The sequence below is a fragment of the Heterocephalus glaber genome, unplaced genomic scaffold, assembly GCF_053883595.1.
Source record: "Heterocephalus glaber isolate CG9 unplaced genomic scaffold, H.glaber_assembly_v1.0 deba00000331, whole genome shotgun sequence".
Taxonomy (NCBI): domain Eukaryota; kingdom Metazoa; phylum Chordata; class Mammalia; order Rodentia; family Bathyergidae; genus Heterocephalus; species Heterocephalus glaber.
Genome location: NW_028258142.1, coordinates 59,009,598 through 59,036,223, shown reverse-complemented (window position 1 = coordinate 59,036,223; position 26,626 = coordinate 59,009,598). Strand labels below are relative to the sequence as shown.

General features: G+C 41.7%; 1 long non-coding RNA gene across 1 annotated transcript in view; it reads right to left on the bottom strand.

Moving 5' to 3' along the window:
* Positions 1-26,252, bottom strand: part of LOC110350811 (uncharacterized) — a 46,039-nt gene extending 19,787 nt beyond the window's left edge. Inside the window, exon 1 of the long non-coding RNA XR_015444446.1 lies at positions 26,087-26,252. This is a non-coding gene — a long non-coding RNA (uncharacterized LOC110350811). The remainder of the gene's footprint in view (positions 1-26,086) is intronic.
* Positions 26,253-26,626: the final 374 nt, after the last annotated feature.

Here is a 26,626-nt window from a genome sequence, read left to right as displayed (position 1 = left end):
GAAAGATATATAATGTTCAACCCTTTGCTTGCTGCCATCTCCTGGGATTTAACTGGCTTTGAAATATGTATAAGCTAGGAGGGATGTTGTATTATTCATCAAAGATTTATCAGATCTTTAAATGCAATTACACATAGTGGCCATGGGATGCTTTAAAATAAAATAACAATAAAAAGTATATAATAAAATAGATCTTTTTAAAAATGCTTTCTAGGAAAAAAAAAAAAAAAGAACAGTTGTTTAATGTTGATCTCTAGGCCTCAAAATAAAAACCATAGCAAGCTTCCCTCTGCCCCTGGCACTTAGTTTTTAAATGAATAGCTCAGTCTCCAAGGGCCTCTTCCTTGGTGGGGCTGCTGGCAAGCAGGGTTAAACTATAAACAAGCAGCATCTTTATTAAGATAAACATTGCAACTCTGCAGAAACCATTGTGACCCCAAAAAGTTGAATTCTCCTGAAAAGAAAGAAAAAAACCCAAAGCACTCTACTACTCCTTTCCAATCGCAGTCTTTGGTTTTTGTTCCTTTAAACAGAAACTTGGATGGCATTGAATGTGACTTCCTGATGTACAGAGTGGATTGTACAGAGCTGAGTCCCAGCATTGCTGTCACAGCCAACCATTCAGCAAATCCTGAGCCCACACCTGTGCTAAACATTACATGAAGTACAAGGCATAGCAATGGGTAAAACAGCCTGCCCCATGCCCTTCCAAGGCTAGGTGGATGTGAGAAACTCTAGAGCAGGTCAGTCCTCTCTTAGCCCGCAGATGAGGCCCAGTTCATGAGGAGCCTCCCATGCGTTGGAGACAAAACAGAAAAAGACACACTACACAGGTTTCCATGAAGCTGAAGGTGCTCAATTCCAAAAGGAGTCCTTTATCCCAAGACTGTCTTCTTCACCTCGTTCTGTTAAGATTTCCTTGCTTGTTATAAAATGATGATGACACATATAGTAGTGGCTTTTCTATGTCCTCACTGAGAAAACCAATTTTTCTTTCTAAAATCTACTGGCTCGTGACATCCAAGTCTAAGATACTGTGGTCCCCACCACAACCCCCTCTCTTGCAAGATTAGCCGAAGAAGAGGTCCACAAGTAGGACGAGAGCAAGGAAGGACAAGAGGCCCTCAGCTGGGGGCTGACCAGCTGGGTCAGCTGAAGTGGGCTGAGTTTGACAGCTCTGTCTTCCCCCATCCGGAAGTCCAGCTTAGAAAAGTGTGTTAATAAAGCGCATCCCTTCACTCTGTGACTACGCCATCATTGAGACTGGAAGTTCAGGCTGCCAAGAAGGAAAAAAAAAAAACTCTTCTTTTATGAAATGGATTAATTAGTTAATATTTGTGGAGTGCTTGAAAGTGGCGAAGGGTCATGTCCATGATGCAAACACTCAAGATTATAGAAATGTGATTACAAACTGGGGGGTCTGCAGAGAATGCATCTCAAGGAATCTCTAAGGGCTACATCATTAACCTAAACATAAATGAGCAACCCTCTTGTAATTTCCTAAGATCAAGGGCTCCCTGAGTAGCTGCTCTCCTCTCCGGATCCAGGAAAAGCAGCCACCAGCCTTTGTTCTTATTGCTGGATTTTTCCATTTAGCTAATCCCAATCCTGGGCCCTTCTGCCTGAAGAAATAAGGAGGCCAGGAGGAACAAAGAGGCAGGCCCATAAATCCCTCCACTGTCAATGGTGAGGGACAACTCACTGTCACCAGCTGTTGCCAAAAATTGCCAATTGGACTCTACTATGCTCCCAGCAGAAATGCTTATAAAATTCCTAGAACCGTAATAATAGTGATGGTGTATTGAGTGCTCACCAAACATCAGGCCTGAGCTAAGTACTTTCCACGTATCGAACTAATACATTTTGACAGCAATCCTTACAAACAGGTAGCATTAGCCTCAATTTTTAGTCAATGAAATTGAAATCTCAAGAAACCAACCAGAGTCACAATCTGGACTTAACCAACTCCAAAGCTTGTGTCTGTTACATTATTCTGCCTTCTGCAAAAACACTAAGGCATAAGGAAAGAAGGCACATTTCTTTCCACATGAAACTAAATCCTTTTTGGGGGAGAGGTCAAGAAGTATGAGGGTACTGGGTACTAGGGCCTTCACACTGAGCTATATCCCCAGCCTTTTTTTTGTTTTTAATTTTGGGACAAGAGCTCACTAAGTTGCCCAAGCTGGGCTCAAACTTCTGACCTTCTAGCAGTGGATGCTGTCATACTCTTTCCTCAGCTGCCAAGAGTATGTTCTGCTGAGAGCTCACAGCCTCGCCCTTCTACAGGATTTGCCCTTGGCCATGATGGTGACAATTCCACAGCCTCCCCAGGACCCCCAGATCTGGTTGATGTGAAAATGCAAAGGCTCAGTGTGGGACAACTGCGAGCAGGCACCCCAGCCTCAGAGCACACGTGAGGCCCTTACTGCAACCTCAGCCCTCTCACCTGGTTCTGCTTTGCTCCATTCCTTGCAGCATAGCCCCAGAGAGCACTGCTCAACAAGGCGCTGACACCGAATTCCATCTTAGTCTGCTTCCGGGGGAAGCTACAACCAGGTACATTTCTGTGTAGTGCAATTACTGTTTTAACAAATGTGATTCTGAAGATGTCTCTGGAACTTCTTTTACCAGACAATCTGTAATTGAAAGCTCCAGAGGCCCACCTGGTCTATAATGTTGAAGAAGCCTCCTGTCTCCCTTAATTAATATCCTATTGTTGATTCATGGTCAAGCTTTGCTTTGAAGGTGGGGGCTGCAAAATGGAGGACTGGACATGGGGGAGAAGTGGTTGGAGCCCAGGGGAGTGAGGCCAAATTTGGGGAAATTAGGAAACTTTGTGGAGAAAAACACCTCCACTGGTACCATCACCTTTGTGGTCACGGTTTATCCTTCTTACCAGCAGGATAGCACACAACTGACAGCCTAGAACCGTACTGCCCAATAGAGTGACCACGAGCTAGGCACATGTGGCTACTTAAGATCATTTTTAAGTTAATTAAATTTATAAAGTGAAAAATGCAGCTTCTCAGTCACAGTAGCCAAATTTCAAATGATCAACAGCCACATGTGGCTAGTAGCTACCATGTTGGATGGTGCAGAATATGAACATTTCCATCACTGCTAAAAAGTTGGCTGGCATTGGTCTACAATAAAAATTGGTGGGCCCTATGGAGACAATAAAGAATACTACCAAGCCAGGTGTAGGGGGCACTCCTGTAATCCCAGCTACATGGGAGGCTGAGGCAGGAGGATTGCAAGTTTCAGGCCAACCTGAGTAACTTATGAGACCCTGACTTGAAAATAAAACTTTAAAGTGGCTGGGGATATAGCTCGGTGCACTCTGGGTTTGATCCCAAGTACTGAAAAAAAAATGCTACCTTTAATCACTAAGTGGCCTCTATACTCTTGTGGAGCAAGAATGGTGTCTTTGATAATAAGTCACATGAGACTCATCTCGACCCCAAACTCCAGCTCCAGGCAATGGAAAGTCACCCTGTCTGAACAGAGAGGTCCCCATTCACATCTGTAGGAGACACAGTTAAAGAAGAAGTCAGTCTTATATGCATGGCCACAACAGAGTTGGGGAAACCAATCAATAGAACTCTGCTTCATGCTGCAGAGGTTTCAGCCTATGGGATCCACGCCAAAATCAGTTAGCTGTGCAGCCCGACTGCTGGCTTTGGAAATCCTTGTTTATCATGTTGGTCCTTGGCTGAGGTCTAGGAACCTGGATTTCAGGAAAGTTTCTGTTCCCAGAACTGGTATAAACACCTGCTTAGGCCTGAACTGTTTGCACAAACAACATGTTTATGCTGAACACCTGTTCTCTGTCTGGAGTTGAATTTTGGTATGTGCCAAGCAGAGGCTGTCTACCTACCCAGCCTCCCAGAAGACCCTTGAATACTGAGTCTCTCTCCCATGTGTCGCCACAACTCACTGCTGGAGAATTTAAGGTCCATCATGTAAGACTGCAGGAAGGGACAATCCTTGGAAGCTTGTGTCTGGTTTCCCAAGACTTCTCCACATGCATCTTTTCCCTTTGCTGATCTTGCCTTGCACCCTTTCCTGTAATAAATCATCATGGAAGTCCAACTGTCCCGAGGCTTCACACCCTCCTGCTGAATCCTCAAGCCTGAACATCTTGGTGACCCCAGAATAAAAAACACCTCCCAGACCCAAGTCCACTAACCAACTCCATCTGAGTGGGAGAGAAGTAAATGGATTCCTCTCCAGAACTCAAGGGTAAATAAAGGCCCAGCGTGCCCTGCAGTGTGGGTATGGTTTAGCTAGAGATCCTCTGTGCTTCTCCAAATTAATGGGGTCAACCCAACAGGGTGACTCATGTCATGTAAGTGCACATAAGCAGGCATCATATTGAGTCCCTTCTCCCTCCTCCCCGAAACTCATTAGTTGGTGGTCAGAACCTCTGACCGTGTTTCCATTTCCTTCATTCTTTTTTTTCTTCAATTTTTATTCTTTATTAATACATCTTTGCAGTACGTAATGACTACATTTCTCCTAGGAAGTTGGTACATGTACGTAACACAGCTTAATTCCCTTTTCATCCCCTTACCTTTCTCTTTCCCTCTTCCACCTCATGGTCCCCTTCCCTTTTGCAAAAGATCTGTCTCTCTGTTTCCTACCATCTAGCCTTTATTTTGCTCTTTAATTTATGTTCTGGGTTTCTCATATAAGAGAAACCATGCAGCATTAAGCTTGTGTGTCTAATTTCGCTTTTCATTATTGTCTCAAGGTACATCCATTTTCCTACAAATGACACAAGTTTGTCCTTCTTTATGGTAGAATAGCATTTCATTGTATATAAACATCACATTTTCTTTATTCATTCATCTATTGATATATAGGCCACTTCCAAGATTTAGCTATTGTGAATTGTGCTGCTACAAACATGGGTGTGCAGGAATCACTGTAAATGACGTCTTTAACTCTCCTGGGAGGATACCTAGAAGGGGAAGAGCTGGGGCAGATGGGATTTCTGGTTTTAGGTTTTTGAGGACTCCCCATACTGACTTCCACAGTGGTTATACAGAACTAGTTTACATCCCATCCACAATGTAGAAGGGGTTTTATTTCCCACAGCCTCTCCAGCATTTGTTATTATTTGATTTCTTGATCATGGCCTTTCTTGCTGGAGTACAATGGTGACTCAAACTTGTTTTTGCATTTCTCAAATGGCCTATGTTGAATGTTTTTTATGCATGTGGGTATTTTCTTGCCATTGTACTTCTTCTGAGAAGTGTCAAGAGGTATCTTAGGGCAGGCCAGGCACATGGGAATCACCTGGAATTTTCACGCACAGAAGTGAAAGGAAAATCATCCCTTGATTATGGGGAAGTGAGTACTTGAGTTCACTTGAAGTGCTGTGGACCCTCAGCGAGTTCCCACAACCTCCAGGCAGGCGTGGCCTCTCCCGGCCTCCACAGGGGGCCAGCCTCTTCCTAGAAGCAGCAGCTCTCACCTACAGCTGGAAATTCTCCCAGGAAAGGATAAGAGTTCTTTTGAAAGGATCCTCTAAGGTAGACATCAGGATTTAAAAAAAAAAAAAAAAAAAACACCAGGCTTATTTCTCCCTGTTCCTCTAGAGGGAGATGACTTTGATATCAGACAAACGTTGATTTAACCTGGTGCCTATCATCCTTCAGATAAAGCCCTTGTCGAGACCTAACTTCCTGAACATTTCTTTGCCTCTGCCTGCCACACAACCCCAGAGACAAGCACACTCACCTAACCCCACGGCCCCAGACAACTGAAGACTTTTACCATCACAGAGCCTGCAACAGAGTGGGCGTATCTGTGTTAGAAAGGAAATAGAAGACAAATAAATTCTTCTGGACCAGAGTCAAAAAACAATCTCACTTCACAAACAAAAGCACTTCCTAGATGCCATGGTCAATAAAACAGAAAACGTTATCAAACTTCCAACTTCTGACCATTATACAATCAAAGGATATTACTAAAAAGGATATTACTAAACCAGGCATGGTGGTGGATATCTAATAATCCCAGCATTCTGGTTGGCTGAGGCAGAAGGATTACAAATTTAAGCCCAGCCTGGGCAATTAAGGGGCTTAGCAAGACCCAGTCTCAAAATAAAAATTAAAAAAGGATTTAAGATGTAGCTCAGTGCAAAGGCCCTGGATTCAATCCCAGAAAGAGATGAATGGAGGAGGGGAGAGGAGGGGAGAGGGGAAGGGAGAGAAATTACTGAATGAACAAATAATAATGCTATTACTTATTGGGTAAATCATTTATTCATATTATCTCATTTAATTCTTAGACTAATCCAGTGAAATTATTATTGCTCTCATTTTATAAACACAGAAAAGAGCCAGAGAAATAAGAAACTTGCCCAAGGGTGCAAAGCAAGAAAGTAAGGAAGTCAGGACTTTAAAAACCAAGGCAGGCTGATTCAATAGCCCGTCCTTTTACATGACAAACTGCTTCCATCCACAGAACTTCTGGGGAGAGATTAAAAGGCCATAGACTGAGCTTCAGCTATGTACTGAAGGAATTTGGGGCTCCTTCTAAAGATGGCCCAGATTTTCCTGAAATAACCTTCTAGGAGTGAGGCCCCTGTTTGACAGAGGATGTTAATGCCCTGTATTAATGAGTCACCATTTGTTAGTAAACTGTTGCTTTTAAATACAAAACAAGCTTGCAAAATTTCCTCCAGCATTCAAGCTATGAAGTTAAAAGGCTAAGTGTTCATTTAAATGCATCATAGAGAATAAGTTTCCGGTGAGAGTTTGTAGAAATGTATGGAGAAATAGGGGTGAACCCAGAAAATGAAGACCTGTTCCCCTACCATCTCAAGAGCAGGTCCCACTGTGAACCACCAGGGGTCCATCACCCAAGGCCAAGGAAGTCACCTACCCAGCTGCTAGGGACAGAGCACTCTCAGAAAAAGAGCTGTCAGTGTTGTGCAAGGCAGTGTACACCTGTAATTCCAGCAATCAGAGGGGCTGAGGCAGGAGCATCACTGCAGGTTCAAGGCCAGCCTGGGCTACATAGGGAGACCCTGTCTCAAAAAAAAAAAAAAAAAAAAAGAATTCATAAGTCCCTGGGTTCCATCCCTAGCACCCAAATAAATAAATAAATAAACTTTAAAAAATAAAGTCAAAACTCCCATTGTAAAAACCTACAAGGTCTTTCCTATTTTGTTATAGTAAAGTTATATTTCATTACTCTGATAGAAGACATATTTCTAGCATGCTAGAACTGAAAGACCACACAACTGATGCCCAATTTTACCTTGGGATATAGTCGAGATTATCAAATTATACATTTAAAGCTCAGTATGGGTTATTTCTTTCCTCTGCCCCTAATTTTTGTGGGGTAGTTTTATTAAGTGGAATAATTGCTATAACGATGACTTAATGCGCTACTAGAAGCATTTTACATAAAGGAGCTTTCTCAATCCTATCAGGATTTTACAGGTGAGGAAACTGAGGCACAGAGGATTGAACAACTTGCCCAAGGTCACAAGGAGTAAATGGAAGATCCAAAATTCAAACTCCAGAGTCTGGGCTCTTAACTAGTGATTCCGAGGAATCAAAGTGCCCATGGCTGTTTTGGCTGCCCACACTCCTTCCATGGCAAGAGGGTTCCTATGCCTGTCCTCTATTAGGAGGTGACAACCATCCTGTCACGGGATTGTATGTCATATGAGACACAGTCTAGTCCACTTTGTTACTCAGGAAAACCTATCCTCTGGCCCGCTGCAGCTCCCAGATGTTTCCTTCCCTTTTCCTCCCAACCAAATGGATCTGTCCTCTCTGAGTTACAGCAGCAGAGTGGACTGGATGACATAAAATATGTCATGATAGCAACACATACGAACTTTGACACAGGCCTCTACATGGGACTGCCGTAATGGGGGCATGGGGACCTCATGGGACCTCCGGGGGCTGCACTAAAAACAGTGTCTCTCCAGGGGGATTCACCAAATTAGGGAAATCTTAAATACTGGATTGTTCGTACTATGTAAAACATGGTACTACAAATATGCCAATATGTAGCCTTATAAAGGAATACAATGAATGTTTAACCTTAAAAGAAATTAACCTTAAATTTTACACTGTGCATTTAGAATCAAGTAGGCAGATCCAACTCATGACTATTAAAAATAGTAAGAAGTATAGACACTCTACTAGAATTATCAAAATTAGGATAACATCTTATCAGTACAAGGTTTTGGTATAGATGATTCCTGGGCTGGAATGGATCCAACCCAAAGTTCATAATAGAATCACTCTAGGATTTATACTTATCCAAACGGCCTAATAATAATGTTGGTTTTCTTATATGTGTTTGTTTTCTTTTATCCTGACATAGAATGCCAAAAATAAATAATTAAACTGTGCTTTTGAACTGTACCAGCTACTGCTACAGATAATTCAGGAAGGAGCCCCTGATACATTTGGAATCTAATAACATTCCTCTATTGAAGAAGACCTGTAAACTTGGGCCACTTAACACCTCTGGCTCTTACCTCTCTTTTCTAGAAAGTGGGTAGGACAGATTAGCGGTAAAAACTAAGTCTACCAGCTGAATCCAGTGATTCAGAACAAACTACTGCTACCTGCAACAACTAACAAACAGCCGGGCATGGTGGTGCACACCTGTAATCCCAGCACTCTGAAGGCTGAAGCAGGAGGATCACCATAAGTTCAAGGAAAGCCTCAACTACATAGTGAGATCGTGTTTCAAAATAGCAAAAAGAAAGAAACTAACAAACGTAACACCAAATCAGGGGAATTAGACATAAATGAGAACATTCTGGATGATTCTATTCATATTAAGTTCAAAAACAGACACAATCATCTCTTGACGAAGTCAGACAGCACCAGCTTTGAGAGAAGGTGGTGGAGGAAAGCACCCGAGGTGCTGGCCATCTCTTTATCTCAGTACTGGCTAAATGGATCTGAGTCCCTGAGGACAATGCACCAAACTGTCCACAGGATTTGCACCATTTGCCGGATGTATGCTTTACTTCGTTAAAAACTTGTTTCATTCTTAAAACATTCAGTGGTTCAAATCCACAGGGCAGTTCTCACATTCATGAAGTGGCCTAACTGCAGCTATCACTTTGACTCTGTCAGGCACTGTGCTCCCATGCACACGACAGGCCTGACCGCCAAGCCCACAGGGAGGGTGGGACACAGGGATCTCCACCCACCGATGGGAGAGTGGAGCCTCAGTCCACACTCACCAGCAAGTGAGCGTGCTCCTTCCTCCTGCTGAGGCCTCTAACGCTCTTTCCATTACATCTTGCTGCAAGTCGCTGCAAGTGAGGGCTTATAAAAACCTTCAGTCCTGAGTTCTTAAGCACAAAAATCGTTGGGGGAAGCTAGAAAATTCCTTTCCCAGAGTTTGCTGGCCTCTGCAAGGCTCCAACTTTACGGCAGTTCCTGGGAGTCACTCCCAGAGTAGGAAATTAGTAGAGACACTTAGCCCATCTTGGCTCATTATACAATGCACATTTGAAAATGAAATCTCCGCCTATGAACCATTCCCTCTCCAAGGGTAAAAATAACTCTCAGGATCTGAAAGCTCTTTGCCAACTATCAGGGAGCACATTAGCCAGTACCTTTACACATGTAGGACCCACCGATGTGGCTGGCTTACTCCGGGAACAACGTTTCAGCGGCAAAGACTTGGTCCACCTTGTCAATTCTTGGGTTAGGCATATCTTTGCCTGTTTTAGAAAATGTAGGAAGTAATAATGGCTTCCCCAGCATGCAAATGTCTTGCGATGCCAGTGACAAATAATAAATTAAAATAACAATCTGGCCGAGAATGCTTATGACTCCAAGTGAAAGGTTACAGCCATGATCCAGATAGTAAGACCCTGCACAACAGACAAACTATTTCCAGCAAACAAAACTGTGACTAGCCGAAGTGGCCTTGGCTCTTGGCCCTCGTTACAATGGCTCCACACAGAGCCTGTGCCGCTTGCTCTGCTCTGAGTCCAGGAGAGAAGCATCAGTCAAAGACAAGGTCAAGGTCAAGGCAAACATCCTCAGTTACCCATAGGATCTGTGTGGCAGGGCTTTCCAGGTTCCCTCCTCCAGAGGGTGGAGCACCAGGCCAGTCTGCTCCCCCCAAGCCTGGGGGCTGTATGTATAGCAGAGGGAAAGCAGGACAGAGCTAGGCCTAGGGAGAGGGGGCTTCTCTCCCTGGGCCACCACACACCATCAGGAAGCCCAGAAATTATGTATTCAAAGCCGTCTTTGGGCTGCCAAGATGTGTGTGTCAAGTTGGGAAGGTACAGCAAAGTTATAGCTTGATTGCTTGACATAGACCTTTGGATGGAAAACTCTATGTATATTCATGACACTGGATTTGCAAATATTAGCCATGAAGCATGCTTTCTTTCTTTAAATTCTTTTCTTGCACTTCAAATATACAAATATACTGAATATGTTTAGTAAAGAATCACAAGTGAGAATTTGCCCATTGAAGCCTTGGAATTTTCTTTTATGTTCTCAAACTCTACCAACAGGGGGTGTTGGTCCAGATGAACAGGTACTCTTAAGAGACCACCTACACATATCAACAAAGTTAATTTATAGGCAGAGGAGGTGAGCCAATCCCAGCACCCAGGAGGAGGCTCCCTGGCTGCCATTCCACTGCTCACAGGGAAGAGGAGGTGAATTGCGAGGGTGCCAGCAGTAGGACCTCCTCTTCTGTGGAAATGAGAAGACACATAAACAAGGCTCAAAAATAGACTTCCAGATCACCTACAGGAACACCAAAGGGAAACGAGAAGGAACACTCTGATACTCAACCACCTGGACTCCCTGAACTGACAACAAAACAGCATCTGGAAAAAATGAAATCAGAAATAATTTCTCAGATAACAGCAGAGATTGTGCCTATAGTGCAAGACATGATTAATAAATCTAGAGAGGACACAGATAAAAAAAATAGAGGAGCTGAGGAACATGATGGAATCCCAACACAGGAAATAAATGGAATCCATAAAACAGATACAAACAGATTTCCAGGAGATTAAAAACTCCACTGAAAGTCTATGCAGGAGAATGACCCGGTGTGAGGATAGAATTTCAGATATAGAAGATAAGATTGAAATTAGTGACCAGGAAAAGGAAAATTGCTTTAAGATTGCAAGGGACCATGAGAAATCAATCCAGCAGCTGCTAGATGATGCAAAGAAGAATAACATAAGACTGATTGGAGCCAATGAAGAAACAGGAGAGAGTGCAGATGACATAAAAAACTGTTCACAGAAGTGATGGCAGAAAACTTTGCAAGCAAGGGGAAAGAACTTGACATACAGATAAGTGAGGCATATAGGACTTCAACTAGCCTTGATCAAAAAAAATCTACACATAGGCATATAACAGTTAGGATTCCAGAAACCTAACAGAAGAACAAATTTCTACAAGCAGTGAGAGAAAAGAAACCAATCACATGCAAAGGAAAGCCCAGAGCTTTCAGTGACATATTTCAAGCCCTAAAGGAAAACAGCCTCCAGCCCAGATTGATGTACCCTGCAAAACTATCTTTCAAAATTGATGGAGAAATAGGATACTTCCATGATAAAAAGCACCTTAGGAACTTCATGAATACCAACTCAGCACTCCAAAAACTTTTAGACAATATCCTAGAAAAAGAAAAGGAGGATCACAACCCCAGGAATCTCACCAGAATGAATCCGTTGGATGTGACAAATTAAACACAAAGGGGGAGAATCCAACAAAAAGAAAAAGTCATGAGCCTGCTGCAGACAGGCAGGTCTGCGAACACCCTACCAAGGTCCTGAGTCCCAAGGAACACACCGAATCAGACCGCTGCAGACAGGAAGGCACCTGGTTCCACACTACAAAGATGCAGAGGACACTGAACCACCAGACCACGGTACTGAGTCCCACTGCTCCTGGTCCAGAGGAAGGGGCTTCCGAGCCACCATCCCTCCCACTGCTCCCAGCCCAGAGGAAAGGGCTTTGGGGCCACCTTCTGTCCTGCCACTCCTGGCCCAGAGGAAGGGCCTTTCTGGCCACCATCCCTCCCACTGCTCCCAGCGCACAGTAAAGGGCTTTTGGGCCACCATCCGTACTGCTGCTCCTGGCCCCTGGCCCACCTCTCCCAGCTCAGAGGAGGTAATCCATGCAGGTGCCAAGAGCACCGCCCCCCCAGTCAAAATGAGAAAACACGTAAATAAGTCTCAAAACCAGACTTCCAGATCACCTATAGCAACCCCAAAGGGAAATGAGAAGGAACACTCTGATACTCAACCACCTGGACCCACTGAACTGGCAACAAAAGGGGATCTGGAAAAAATGAAATCAGAAATAATTTCTCAGATAACAGGAGAAATTGTGCCCCTAGTGCAAGACATGATTAATAAATCCAGAGAGGAGCTCAGGAACATGATGGAATCCCAACACAGGAAACAAATGAAATCCATAAAACAGATGCAAATAAATTTCCAGGACCTGAAAAGCTCCACTGAAAGTCTACACAGCAGAATGAGCCAATGTGAGGAAAGAATTTCAGATACAGAAGATAAGATTGCAATTAGTGACCAGGAAAAGAAAAATTGCTTCAAAATTATAAGGGAACATGAAAAATCAATCCAGCAGCTGCTAGATGATGCAAAGAAGAATAACATAAGGCTGATTGGAGTCAATAAAGAAACAGGAGAGAGTGCAGATGACATAAAAAATCTCTTCACAGAAATAATGGCAGAAAACTTCCCAAGTGGGGGAAAAGAGCTTGACACACAGATAAGTGAGGCATATAGGACTCCAAATAGCCTTGATCAAAAAAAATCTACACATAGGCATATAATTGTTAAGATTCCAGAAACTCAACAGAAGAACAAAGTTTTACAAGCAGTGAGAGAAAAGAAGCAAATCGCATACAAAGGAAAGCCCATCAGAATCACAGCAGACTTCTCAACACAAACCATCAAGGCAAGAAGAGCTTGGAGTGATATATCCCAAGCCCTAAAGGAAAACAGCCTCCAACCCAGATTGATGTACCCTGCAAAACTATCTTTCAAAATGGATGGAGAAATAAGATACTTTCATGACAAAGAGCACCTTAGGAACTTCATGAATACCAAACCAGCACTCCAAAGAATTTTACACAATATCCTAGAAACAGACATTGAGGATCACAACCCCAGGAAGCAAAGCAGAATGAACCCATCTGGCACAACAAGAAATTAAATGTAAAAGGGGAGAACCCAACAAAAAGAAAAAGTCATGGCAATGACAAGTCAATACGTTTCAGTTATAACCATCAAGGTTAATGGTCTCAATTCACCAATCAAAAGAAATAGACTGGCAGAATGGGTCAAGAAGCAAAATCCAACAATATGCTGCATACAAGAAACACACTTAATTCAAAAGGAAACTCATAGACTGAAAGTAAAAGGGTGGAAAACAATGCTCCATGTGACAGGAACCCAAAAAAAAGCAGGAGTAGCTATCCTCTTGGCAGATCAAGTAGATTTCAAACCAACACTGATTAAGAGAGATGAAGAAGGACACTACATCCTTGTAAAGGGAAGAATCCAAGAGGAAGAGATGACGATCATAAATATCTATGCACCAAACACTAGTGTGCCCAACTATATAAAACAAATACTAATGGACATGAAAGGTTATATATGCACTAATACAATTGTAGTGGGGGACCTCAACACCCCACTGTCACAAATAGATAGATCAACTAGACAAAAAATAACTAATGAAATACTAGAACTCAATCGAACTCTTGAACAAATGAACTTAACAGATGTTTACAGAGTCTTCCACCCCACAAAATCAGAATACACATTCTTCTCAGCTGCACATGGGTCATTCTCAAAAATAGACCACATACTCACACATAGAACATGTTTAAGTAAGTGCAAAGGAATTGAAGTTATCCCCTGTATATTATCAGATGATAGTGCAATCAAATTGGAGATCCATAGCAAAAGAAACTCAAAAAATTTAATAAACACGTGGAAATTGAACAACACACTTCTGAACAACCAATGGGTCACAGAGGAAATTAAAGAAGAAATCAGACAGTTCCTTCAATTAAATGACAATGACAATACAACATATCGGAATCTATGGGACACAATGAAAGCAGCCTTATGAGGGAAATTCATAGCAGTGAATACACATATTAGGAAAACAGAATGAGGCCAATTAAAATACCTGATGCTGCAACTCAAGCTTCTAGAAAAAGAAGAACAGAACAATCCCAGAGCTCATACAAGGGAGGAAATTATAAAGATCAGAGGAGAAATCAATGCAATGGAGACTAAGAGAACAAGACAAAAAAAATCAATGAAGCCAAGAGTTGGTTCTTCGAAAGAATCAACAAAATTGACAAACTCTTAGCCAACCTTGTCAGAAAAAGGAAAGAAAAGGTCCAAATCCATGCAATTAGGAATGAAAAGGGTGAAATTACAACAGACCCAGCAGAAATCTAGAGGATCACCAATACCTACTTCCAGAACCTATACACCAATAAGATGGACAACACAGAAGAAATGGACAGATTCCTAGATACATATGAATTACCAAAGTTGAATGAAGAAGACCTAAAAATTCTGAACAACCCAATATCAACCAATGAAATTGAAAATGTAATTAAAAACTTATCAACTAAGAAAAGCCCGGGCCCTGATGGCTTCACTGCTGAATTCTACAAGACATTTAGAGAGGAACTGCTGCCACTACTGTTTAAATTCTTCAATGAAATTGAAAGGGAAGCAATACTCCCAAATTCATTCCTGGAAGCAAGCATCACCTTGATCCCCAAAGCAGAGAAAGACCCAACCGAAAAAGAGAACTATAGGCCAGTCTCACTAATGAACATAGATGCAAAAATCCTTAATAAGATAATGGCAAACAGAATGCAGAAGATCATCAAGAAGATCATACACCCTGATCAAGTGGGATTCAACCCAGGGATGCAGGGATGGTACAATATACGCAAATAAATCAATGTAATACACTATATCAATAGAGCCAAGGACAAAAACCATATGATTATCTCCATAGATGCAGAAAAAGCATTTGACAAAATCCAACATGCATTTATGATAAAAACCCTACAAAAAATTGGAATACATGGTCTCTACCTCAAACTGATAGAAGCCATCTATGAAAAACCAACAGCCAATATCATACTAAATGGTCAAAACCTGAAATCCTTCACACTAAAATCAGGAACAAGACAAGGATGTCCACTATCACCACTCTTGTTCAATATAGTTCTGGAAACATTAGCCATGGCAATTAGACAAGAGAAAGAAATAAAAGGAATAAAGATAAGAAATGAAGAAGTTAAATTGTCATTCTTTGCAGATGACAGGATACTCTATATAGAAGACCCCAAGAACTCCACCATAAGTCTTCTAGACTTAATAACCAAATTCAGTCAAGGAGCTGGTTACAAGGTCAACACACAAAAATCAATAGCTTTCCTCTACACCAATGATAGACTCACTGAGAGAGAAATAGGGCAAACAATTCCTTTCACAATAACATCCAAAAAACTGAAATACCTAGGAATCAACCTAATGAAAGAAATCAAAGACCTCTTCTCTGAAAACTATGGCACTCTGAAAAGAGAGATTGAAGATGATATCAGAAAATGGACAGACATCCCCCGCTCCTGGGTAGGAAGGATTAATATAGTGAAAATGGCCATACTTCCAAAACTGCTATATAGATTTAATGCAATTCCAATTGAGATCCCAGCAGCATACTTCATGGACCTTGAGAAAACAATCCAAAAATTCATTTGGAACAAGAAGAGACCCAGAATCCAAAAGCAATTCTAGGTAACAGAGACATGGCAGGGGGTATCACAATCCCCAACCTGCAACTCTACTACAAAGCTACTGTGATAAAAACAGCATGGTACTGGCAAAGAAACAGACCTGAGGACCAGTGGAACAGATTAGAAGATGCAGAAACAACGCCAGACACACTCAACCATCTCATCTTCAATAAAGGAGCCAAACACCCTCACTGGAGGAAAGATAGCCTCTTTAATAAATGGTGCTGGAAAAATTGGGCTTCAACTTGCCAAAGATTAAAACTAGACCTATATCTCTCACCATGCACTAAACTAAAATCAAAATGGATTAAAGATCTAAATATTAAAATAGAAACTCTGAACCAGTTGGAACAGAGGTTAGGTAAAACCCTTGAAGACATCGGTGTAGGAAAAGATTTTATGAAAAAAACCTCAGTTGCCCGTGAACTAGCACAAACAATCAACAAGTGGGATCTCTTCTTATTAAAAGGCTTCTGCACAGCAAGAGAAACCACCAGCAGTGTGAAGAGACAACCCACAATGTGGGCAAAAATCTTCACCTGCTCTTTCTCAGACAAAGGTCTACTATCTTGAATCTATAAAGAACTTAAAAAGATCAGACCTCCCAGATTTAAAGACCCAATCCAAAAATGGGCATCTGAAATGAAGAGACGTTTTTTCAGACAAAGAAGTAGAAATAGCAAATAAATACATGAAAAAATGTTCAACATCACTGGTCATTCAAGAGATGCAAATGAAAACAACGCTGAGATTCCACCTCACTCCAGAAAGAATGGCTGCTATCATGAAATCCACCAATAACAGATGTTGGCGAGGTTGTGAGGAAAGAGGAACCCTGCTCCACTGCTGGTGGGAGTGTAGACTGGGGCAACCACTGTGGAAATCAGTATGGAGATACCTCAAAGAACTAGGACTGGAAGTTCCATTTGACCCCGCTATTCCTCTGCTGGGGATCTTCCCCAAAGAATTAAAAGAATCATACCACAGTGATATATGTGCATCCATGTTCATAGCAGCACAGGTTGTAATAGCTAAAACTTGGAAACAGCCCAAATGCCCATCAACTGGAGACTGGATAAAGAAAATGTGGGTTTTTTTATAAAATGGAATACTACTCAGCCATAAAAAATGAGAAATTAGAGACATTTATAGCTAAGTGAATGCACATTGAGGTGATACTCTTAAGTGAAATAAATAGGACACACATGTATAAATACCAAGTAGTTTCTCTGGTGTGAGAAACTGAAAGTGTAAATAAGGACTAAATGTATAATAGGTAATGTGAAATAGGAAGAAAAGGGGCAAAGGGGAAGGAAGTGGGAGGGCTAGGGGAAAGGATAGAAGGGAATAGGATTAATATGAGAAAATGGAAAACTAGGAACAAAATCTTTGTAAATAGGGAGGAATGGAGGGGTTGAAGGGAGGGCTGGGCAAGGGTGAAAAATAAGAACCAAGAGAGACTATGTAAAGGTGCAAATTTCCACTCTTGAATGTCATTACATTGTATACCTAAAATGTATCAATGATTAGAATGAATAATCAATGATGCAAAATAGGAAGAGAAGGTCCAAAAGGGTAGGGGTAGTGGGAGGGGCAGGGGAAAGGAAAAAAGGGAAAGGAAAAATGATGAGAAATGGAAAAAATGGAAATAAAGTCTTTGTAAATAGGGAAGGGTGGAGGGGGTGAAGGGAGGGCTAGGAATGGGGAAAAAATAAGAACCAAGATGCATTATGTAAAGGTACAATTCCCAATGAGAAATGTAATTGTGTTGTATACCTACAATGTACCAATAAAAGAATTTAATTTAAAAAAAAAAAGAAAGAAAGAAAAAGTCATGACAAGGCTTTTAAAACTTTTAACTTCATCTCCCTAATCAGTGTATAATTCAATCTTGTTATTGTACTGATTAGTATTTTTCTGATTCTAGTGTTGCACACCTTTCCTTATGCTGTACTATTTATCATTCTTGTGTCTACTTTTTAATTGGGTTGTCTAATAAGGAGCTGTAAGAGTTCTTTATATGTTCAGGTCATAGGTTATATGCATTGTAAATATGGTCTGTTTAAGGACTACTTTTCATTTTAACGATATCATTTAAAGTTGTAAATTTTGATGGAATCGCATTTATCAATTTTTTTCTTTTATACATCATATTTTTTGTATCCTAGGAAGTTCTTGCCTACCCTAAATTCATAAACATTTTCCCTTATAATTTCTTCTTATAATTTTATAGTTTTAGGCTTTCATATTTAGGTTCTTAGATCCTTTCAAGTTATTTTTATGTATGGAAATAAAGGGTTGATGTTAATTTTTTATATACAGATACCAAGTTTTCTAGTGCCATTTTCTGAAAACACTATCTTTTCCTCAGCTCTTGAATTGAGTTTATGTTCTATAAAATGTTAACGTTAAATAATCTTTCAAAACTCAGTGGACCATATATGTGTGGTTCTATTTCTAGATTCTCTGTTTTATTCAAATGATCTATATGTCTTTCCTTACACCAACACTGCCTTGATTACTGTAGCTTTTGAGGAAATCTTAAAATTAGGTACTAAACGTCTTCCAACACTGTTTTTTTTTCCTTTTTCTTTTTACTTTTCTAGGTCCTTTGTACTCCTACATAACTTTTAAATTTCAATATCCAATTCTTCATTTATAGAAAGTATACATAGACCTGAATTTTTATATATACCTTGTGTTTTCTAATCCTGCTAAATTCAAATACAACTTCTAAGGGCTGCTAGAGATTTCTTAGTATTTTCTCTGTAGATGATCATTTCATGTACATATAAAGATTTTGCTTCTACCTTGCCAATCCTATCCTAATTGTGTCATTTTATTGCCAGACTATTTTGTTTGGGCCTAGGTTTCAAAGTTTAATGGGTTGATGAAGAGTAAGCAAATCTGCCTTTGTTCCCCACCTTAGAGAGAAAGCATTGTATCTTCTCCATTCATATAAGGCGTTCTCGATGGAAGTATGGAGTACATGTCTTTAATCTGTTGAGAAGGTTCTGTTCTACTTCTAGTCTCCTGATAGCTTTTACCATGAACAGCTGTAGAATTTAGTCCAATACTTTTTCTCCAACTACTGACAGGGTCATATGGCTTTTTCCATTCCTCTGTTACAATAATGACTTACGCGGGTGGATCTTCCAATGCTGAACCAACACTGCCATCCCTATAATAAAACCACTTTCTACATACTGCCAGATCTGACTTCTAATAGTTTGTTTTGTTAAACAAATTTTTATCTATGTTCATACTTTTTTCTTCTATTATCTTTATCCAGTTTTAGGATTAGCACAATGTTGAGTTCCTAAAATGAGGGGAGAAGTGTTCCTTCTTTTTTCTGCTTTAAATGTTTGATATAATTTATCAGTTAAAGTGTATATGAGCCTGTTGTTGTCATATAGGTAGGTTTTCAAGCTAGGAATATACTTTCTTTAATAGGTGCTATTGAAATGTTCTATTTCTTCCAGAGTCAGTTTCATTAATTTGTCTTCCAAGGTACTTCATAGAAGTTGTCAAATTTATTTCAAAAAAGATTTTTTGTAATATGCTTTCTATATCCTTTTAAATTCTGTAAAATCTGTGGTAATGTCCTCTAAATCTTGATATTGTAATTAAAAATGTGTAATTGATATTGTGTCATAGGAAGAAAAGGTCTAAAGGAGCAGGGGAAGTAGGAGGGGTAGGGGAAAGGAAAGGGAAAAGAAAAAATATGAGAAAAGGAAAAAAATGGAAACAAAGTCTTTGCAAATAGGGAAGGGTGGAGGGGGTGAAGGGAGGGCAGGGGAAGGGGAAAAAAATAAGAACCAAGATGCATTGTGTAATGGTACAAGATCCCAATGATGAATGTAACTATGGTAATCCTATTAATAAACAACAATAAAGTTTATTGAGCATGGGCTGGGTATAGCACCAAGTAGTCTGTATGCATTATTTCATCCAATACTCAAAATAACTTTAAGGTGGTACTGATAGTTTCTTTTACAGATGAGGAACCTGAGGCCTCAAGATGTTCAGTAAGTTGTCCAAGATTCCAAAAAGAAGACATCCTTCTTATCTGGGCCCAGCCATATCTGGGCCTCAAGCCTCAACCTCAGATTTCTAGTGGCAAATGTTTATTCTATTGGCCATTGTGACCACTAAGCCTGATATGTCAACTTGACTGAATTAAGAAATGCCTAGCTGATTAGTGAAGCATGCTCCTTGGTATGTCCAGGTGGGTCATGGAGTGTTACCCTGGGGTCTACATCTGGTGCCCCTTTCTCTCTGGCACTGTTTCCCTCCTGTGCTTCCCAGCCACCATTGAATTGAGCAACTTTGCTCCATCACACACTTCCACTATGATGCTCCTGCCTTGGAGCCCACCAACCATGGACTGAATCCCCTGTGACCATGACCCAAATTAAACCCCTTCTCCTTTAAGTAACAGGTGTTGGGTGTCGTGTCCCAGCAACAGGAAAACTGACTAACATACTGACTTTGGGACATAGATGCATCCAACACAGATGCACAGGGGAAAAGTTCTCTGGAGTGAAGGAGTCACTTGGAATCAGAGCATCTTTGTCCTTGGTGGGGCTGAGGCATTGGGGTCCAACAGAATAAGTCAAGTTCACTCTTCACTAAACTCCAGGGTGAATCTACTGCTTTTTGCTTGCCTGTTTAGTTAAATCAAATCTATGTTAAAAAAAAAAAAAAAAGAATCTGACCTATGTATTTTTAAAATATAGCCACCTGGGTCAGGGATTTAGCTCAGTGGCACCGCACCTGCCTCACAAGCACAAGGTCATGAGTTTGATCCCCAGAACCACAAATGCCACCAAAGAAGGGGAAATGTTAGAAATTTTCTCAAAACCTTTTAATGTGTAGTGGTTAGTGACCCTGACCCAAGAGAAAAATAGGTAAAATTTTCCCAGAGGCAAATCACTGGATGAAACATTTTTGGAAGAACCAAGAGAAAAAACAGCCCCTTTTCTCTCCATCTCCCTGTCTCTCTTTCCTTTAATCTTCAAATGCAGGGGCTGAATATGCTTACTTTTGGAGAATAGATTCAGGCACAATCACGACATCTGCCCTCAGTGGAGAGACAGAGATGAAAATGATATTTCATTTTAAGTCCACATTTCAGTTCAACCTCACCCTTCTCGTTGTACAAAAGCATCCAGGGCACTCAAAAACTCTTACTTGCTCTTGTTTCTGTTACCATGACAACAAGCATCTGCTCCGAATGGACACGAAGAGTAGGGAAATAAATATGTTCCAGCCTACTTGAGACATACGTTCTCACTGATAATCTGACGCTTCTAGCGTTACTGGCTCCGAAGTGTATTAAGTAGTTAATGGAAGTGCCTTTGGAAAACCAATTCGCTCCAGGAGCTGAGCCATGTGGTTAAGGGACAACACTTCTACTGATGGATGGCAGCAGGTGGAGGTCACAGGGATCCCTCTGTCACCTCTCAGGGGTGACTAGAATACAAGGCCCTTGGGGCCAAACTTGAACATGTGCTCAGCCTATTTAGGTGTGGCCCACAGTCAAGACACATTTAGTATTGGAAACAAAGCCAAGAACCCTGTATTAGTCCTTTGGTTTCATGAAATACTGTTGCTATAATAAAATACATGAGGCTGAGTACTTTATAAAGAAAGGGGGTTTATTTAGCTCATAGTTTTGTAGGTTGAATGTCCAAGAACAAGTGGCTCTATCTGTCCTACCTCTGGTGAGGACCTCCTTGGCTGCGTTACAATATGGCAGAAAAGCAAGAAGGAAAATAAGCATGTAGAGAAGGAGCCAAGTACATAGAGTGCCCTCAGTTTATAAAAACCTGCTTTCAAAGGAACTAACCAGTGCGCCACTAGAACTACATTAACCTCTTCTCAGTATGATTCCCCCATGACCTAACCTCCTTCCAAGTGGCCCTATCTCCTAAGGCAGTGGTAGCAAACCTATGGCACGTGTCCTGCAGTCAACTGTTTGTTAGCACTGAAAGCTCTAAAAGGTTCGCCATCACTGTTCTAAGGGTCCCACCACTCTTACACTGATGTACTGGGAACAAGCTTCTACCACATCAAACCTTGGGGGACACGCCATGGGGTCAAACCATATCCAATCCGTAGTAAACCCTTTGTAGAGAATGAGTATCAGATTATAAATCAAAGGGGAAATAACAAAGTCTCCCTCTCGGCCTCCCTCATAGCAGTTTTTTTCCACTTGATCCCACTCAATATTTTTTGCATCCTGTTCTATACCAGACCCTCCACATAATGATCACGAGTCATGTCAACATCTCTTTGAAGTAGTTCCCATTGTCTCCATTTTCACTGGGAAAGTTGATGCTAAATGCGTCCATCATTTGGAAAACTGGTCTTCAACTTCATGCGGGTGAGAAGAGAGGCCCCTTCTTACGGCCCAGCACAGTCAGGAAGGTGGGATGGCGGGCAGCCCCCTCACTGACTCACAGCACGCTGCTCTGCATGAACAACAGCTTGGTCTTGGCTCTCCTGTGGCTCCACACTGAGGCAATTCGGAGCATTGAGAAATAAACACAAACACTGTAATTACAAGCCATGCGGAGTGCTGTTAAGGAAATGGTGCCCTAAAGAAGAATTGTGTTCTTGTCCTCATTAAAAATTCTCTCCTCCAGGGTCCTCAGAGAAAGGCAGAGCCTTGATCCACAGCCTGAGGGTATACTGGGGCTCCTTCTGCATGTGACCAAGAACACGAGCTTGTTCTCAGGCCACCGTGAAGATCCAGGTGTGTTCTGACCTAATTGAATGACCTAGAGCGAGCTACTTAACATTAAGTAGGCTCCACTTAGCCAAACCTGGTTCATAACATAAATGTGAGTTTCAGTTATCACCTTCATTACCTCCCTCCCACACCTGAAAGTTCTCCCAGGTGCTTCCTGTGATGGCAAGGAGAAACAGTGGCCTCCAGAGATTGTGGAACTAGGGCCATGGAGTGTCAGCTCCACTGAGAGGAAACACTCACGTCCTTGCTCCTTCCCCTCCTGTGTTAGCCACAGCAGCTGCAGCAAGTGCTCTCCAGGCCCAGCTCCCTTTGAATGCTCACTGTGTGCCTTCATGCCCAGTGCCAGGCATTTGTGTCTAGTTCTCCGTGCCTGGCCTCTAGCATCCTGAATCTGCTTTGCTACCTGCATGGGTTGCCACAAATGCTTGGGAATCTATAAGGGGCTGCAGGGAGCAGACCTGACCCCATGACTAACAGATGCAGTGAGCAAAACAGCAGCCTCCTTGAAACCCAATGGAGGGGGCTGGGGATTTAGCTCAGTGGTTCCACCACCTGCCTCACAAGTGCAAGGGTCCGAGTTTGATCCCCACTACCAAAAAAAACAAGATCTACTCAGGGAAATCAGCCTAAGACAGGATAGTGTTAACTGGCCAAGCTCTTGCTTTAAAAGAAAGCTTAGAAAGAGAGACTTGGGTGAGAAATGATTCAGTTCTAACACAATTGAACACATACACTTTAGTCTTCTCTGAGACTCTGAAGAGTAGCTACAGGCATTTCGTCCTTCTGCATGAAAGATGGAGAATTGTAAACACAGTGATACATTTGGGGAGCAGTCGTATCTTCTGGGCAACAATCGCTCCTGAATGAGTCATTGGACTTGCCATCATTGCTTGATCCCAAGTGAAGTGAAATACAACTAAACAAAGAAGTAAAGTAGCCATCGTTTGACTATTGGATGTACTTCTGCCTAAGAGAATCTATTCGTAGATGTGTAAATACAACTTATAGACATGTGGCAAGAGTGTCCTCACTTCCAGGATGACTTTCAATTAGACTGAAACGTACCTAGGTTTTTATTGAAGAATAAAAACTTAGTTCATATTAGAGATGATTTCAAGGCCAGCCCCCTTTACCATGACTTTGGTCATAAGGCCTTAGACACAAAATCCTTGTTACAGTCATAGCATTTAGAGCTTAAAGATAATCTAGCTCATTTTTTTTCTTTTTAGTTTTATACATTTCCAGTTTCTCTATAATGCTTATGTAGATAGATGGATACATGCTTACTATGTGTAGATATATGTAGATATATGTAAATATACAAATATAGAGATTGCTTGTATAATTTAAAATTTCTAAATTGCTTTGTTTTCAAATATATGGATACTTAAACAAATTTAAAGTAGAATAATGGTTTGGTTTAAATGTTATCAAAACATTTTTAAGTAATGAGATTTAAAGCCGATAGTGGGAATATAAACTGACATACTCCTTTGAAAGCAATTTAGGAAGAGCCTTTATTAAAGTTTATAACCCAGTACTTCTATGCCTATAAAATGAAAATAAAGAGACCTATCTACAAATATGAACATTTTGATAATATTTACTGGTTGGGATGGAACCCAGGCCCTGCACAACTGAGCTACTTCCCTGGCCAATTTTTTTTTTTTTTTTTTTTGAAAACAGGGTCTCATTAAATCATTAAATTCTCCGGGCTGCACTCAAACTTTCTATCCTCCTGCCTCCTCAGGCTCCCAGAGTGCTGGGATTACATGCATTTGCCACCATGCCTGGCTGGTTTTCTACCTTTTATTAAAGTATAACACACTCTGTTGTATGCTTTGTTCATAAGTCTCCAGTTCAATAAATAGTTCCAAACTGACCCCACCCGCATAACCTCACCCAAACAGACAAGCAACATACTACGGGCACCGCAGAATACAACAGGGGTTTTTTCAATGGAAACATTAATGTCCAAAAATAAAGAAAAACCTGACATGGGACATAGAGAATGAATTTTAAGCAATAAAGCTGAGCATCTAGAAACATGGTGGTCAGGCCAGGGGTGGTGGCAAACGTCTGTAATCCCAGTACTCAGGAGGCTGAGGCAGGAGGATCACAGAGAGTTGGAAGCCAACCTGGGCTACATAGTGAGTTAAAGTCCAGACTGAACTATATAATGAGACGCTGTCTCAAAAAAAAGAAAGGAAGAAAAAATGGCAGTCAGGTCAAGTGATACCATGCATCGTGGCAATGAAAATAAGGTCTAAACTGATAGAGCCCTTGCGCCTGAAACCAAAAGTCAAAGGACCGTAAGCAAGCCAGAGTGAGCAGCAGATATGGGAGGCTGTCTGGCTGAGAATGGGAAGTGTAGGCATGAGTCTTTTATGCTGAGAAAAGATGGGCTCCTTCATGGGGTGTTATGCAGTGAATGTGAACGTCAAGCCAGATTACAGCCAAAGGCACTTCCAGGAACACCAGTCTTAACCAACAGGTATAGCCAACTATTATAAGAAAACATAGCTCAATTTATAGCTAAAGTAAACTGACCCCGAGATGCAGATCAAGAACTAGTGAAAAGTTTCTGAGGCCAGAGAAGAAAGCTTCTAGATGAATGAAAGACATAACCATGACATTGCAGAATACAAACCTAATACTCAGAGTAGAGCTCTTAAAGCTAGGACGGGGTGGAGCTTTCTCACCCAAAGGTCCAGGCACTAGGGGTGAACCAAAAAACAAGGTAAGGATGTCCACATGGACAGCCCAGGTCTCGAGGACAACAGCGAGCTCTGGAAGAAACCAATCACAGGATCAAGGGCAAACCTAAATTATTGCACTGGAAGGCTCCTTGGGCTCGGTAAGCCCAAAACTAGTTTGTGCCTCTTGTTTATACTGATTCATTCTTCCTTCCAACAGATAGTTACTGAGTCCTGACTAAGTGCCAGGCACCGTGCTCAGTTTCCAAGGATATGGTGTGGGAAAACGTGACACAGGGCTCCACCGGAACTGGGATAACACGGGGACCTGTGTCTGGGTCTAACACAGCCATAACTCGGGCCCCAGATCAACGCCTGCATCTAATTCTTTTTCATACTTTCGTATTCTTTTCTTTCAGTGAGTCCCTCAAAATGTACAAGCCTTGGGTCTCCTCCAACCTGGCCTCACTCCTGTTAATGAGTCTTATGAGGAACAGGTTTCTACCGTGGTGTCTCTCGCGTTTTATCACACACATTGTTTATATCTGTCTTGCCCTAGAACCCCGAGCCCTTCACATTAGAGGTGTTCCTAATTCATTTTTGTGTCTCTGAGGTTCACTGTACACTTATTAATTAAATGAATATATAATGACAGGGCTTTAGTTAACTTCTAGGTATCAGTGTTCTAAATAATCTGTCGTTTTTATTTTTAGAATGTCATTTGTTCCCTTTTTGCTTTCTCTCCGTATTTTGAAAATCACAACCTGAGCAGCAGAAAAAGGGAGGTTCTTACCCAGACCAGGGAGCCATGGAGAAAAGAGCCCTTCTGTGGCCAAGCGAAGTCAGGGCAACAAGAGACTCGGGATGTCAGCAAAGCTCCTAGCTGCTGATCAATAAGGAGGTGAAGTTCCTGGAACAAATAGTCTCTCAGGGCAACAACTCTCAAGTCTTAGCCTGCTCACCTGGAGAGCTGGTTACAACACAAATGGCTGGGCCCCACCTCCAGAATTTGTGATTCAGTGGGTCTCACATGTGATTCCCCAGGCCTCCGTAGGTCTTGTTGTTTGCATTTCCAACAAGTTCCCAGGGGATGCTGATGCTACCGCTCCGTGGGTAGCATCAGTGGCACAGCAGGGCACATCGGTGTGCCCTGCCCTGATGCTCACTCCTGGCTGAACACTGGAACCACTCGAGGGACTTTGACTGCCGATCTCTGGGCCCTCCCCACCCCTGGTGTCAGGATTAACTGGTCTGGCCCTTAAGGTTGCATAAAGTACCCCCGGGTAATTCCACAGTGCAAGGAAAGACTGCAAACCACTGTCCTCCACCATGG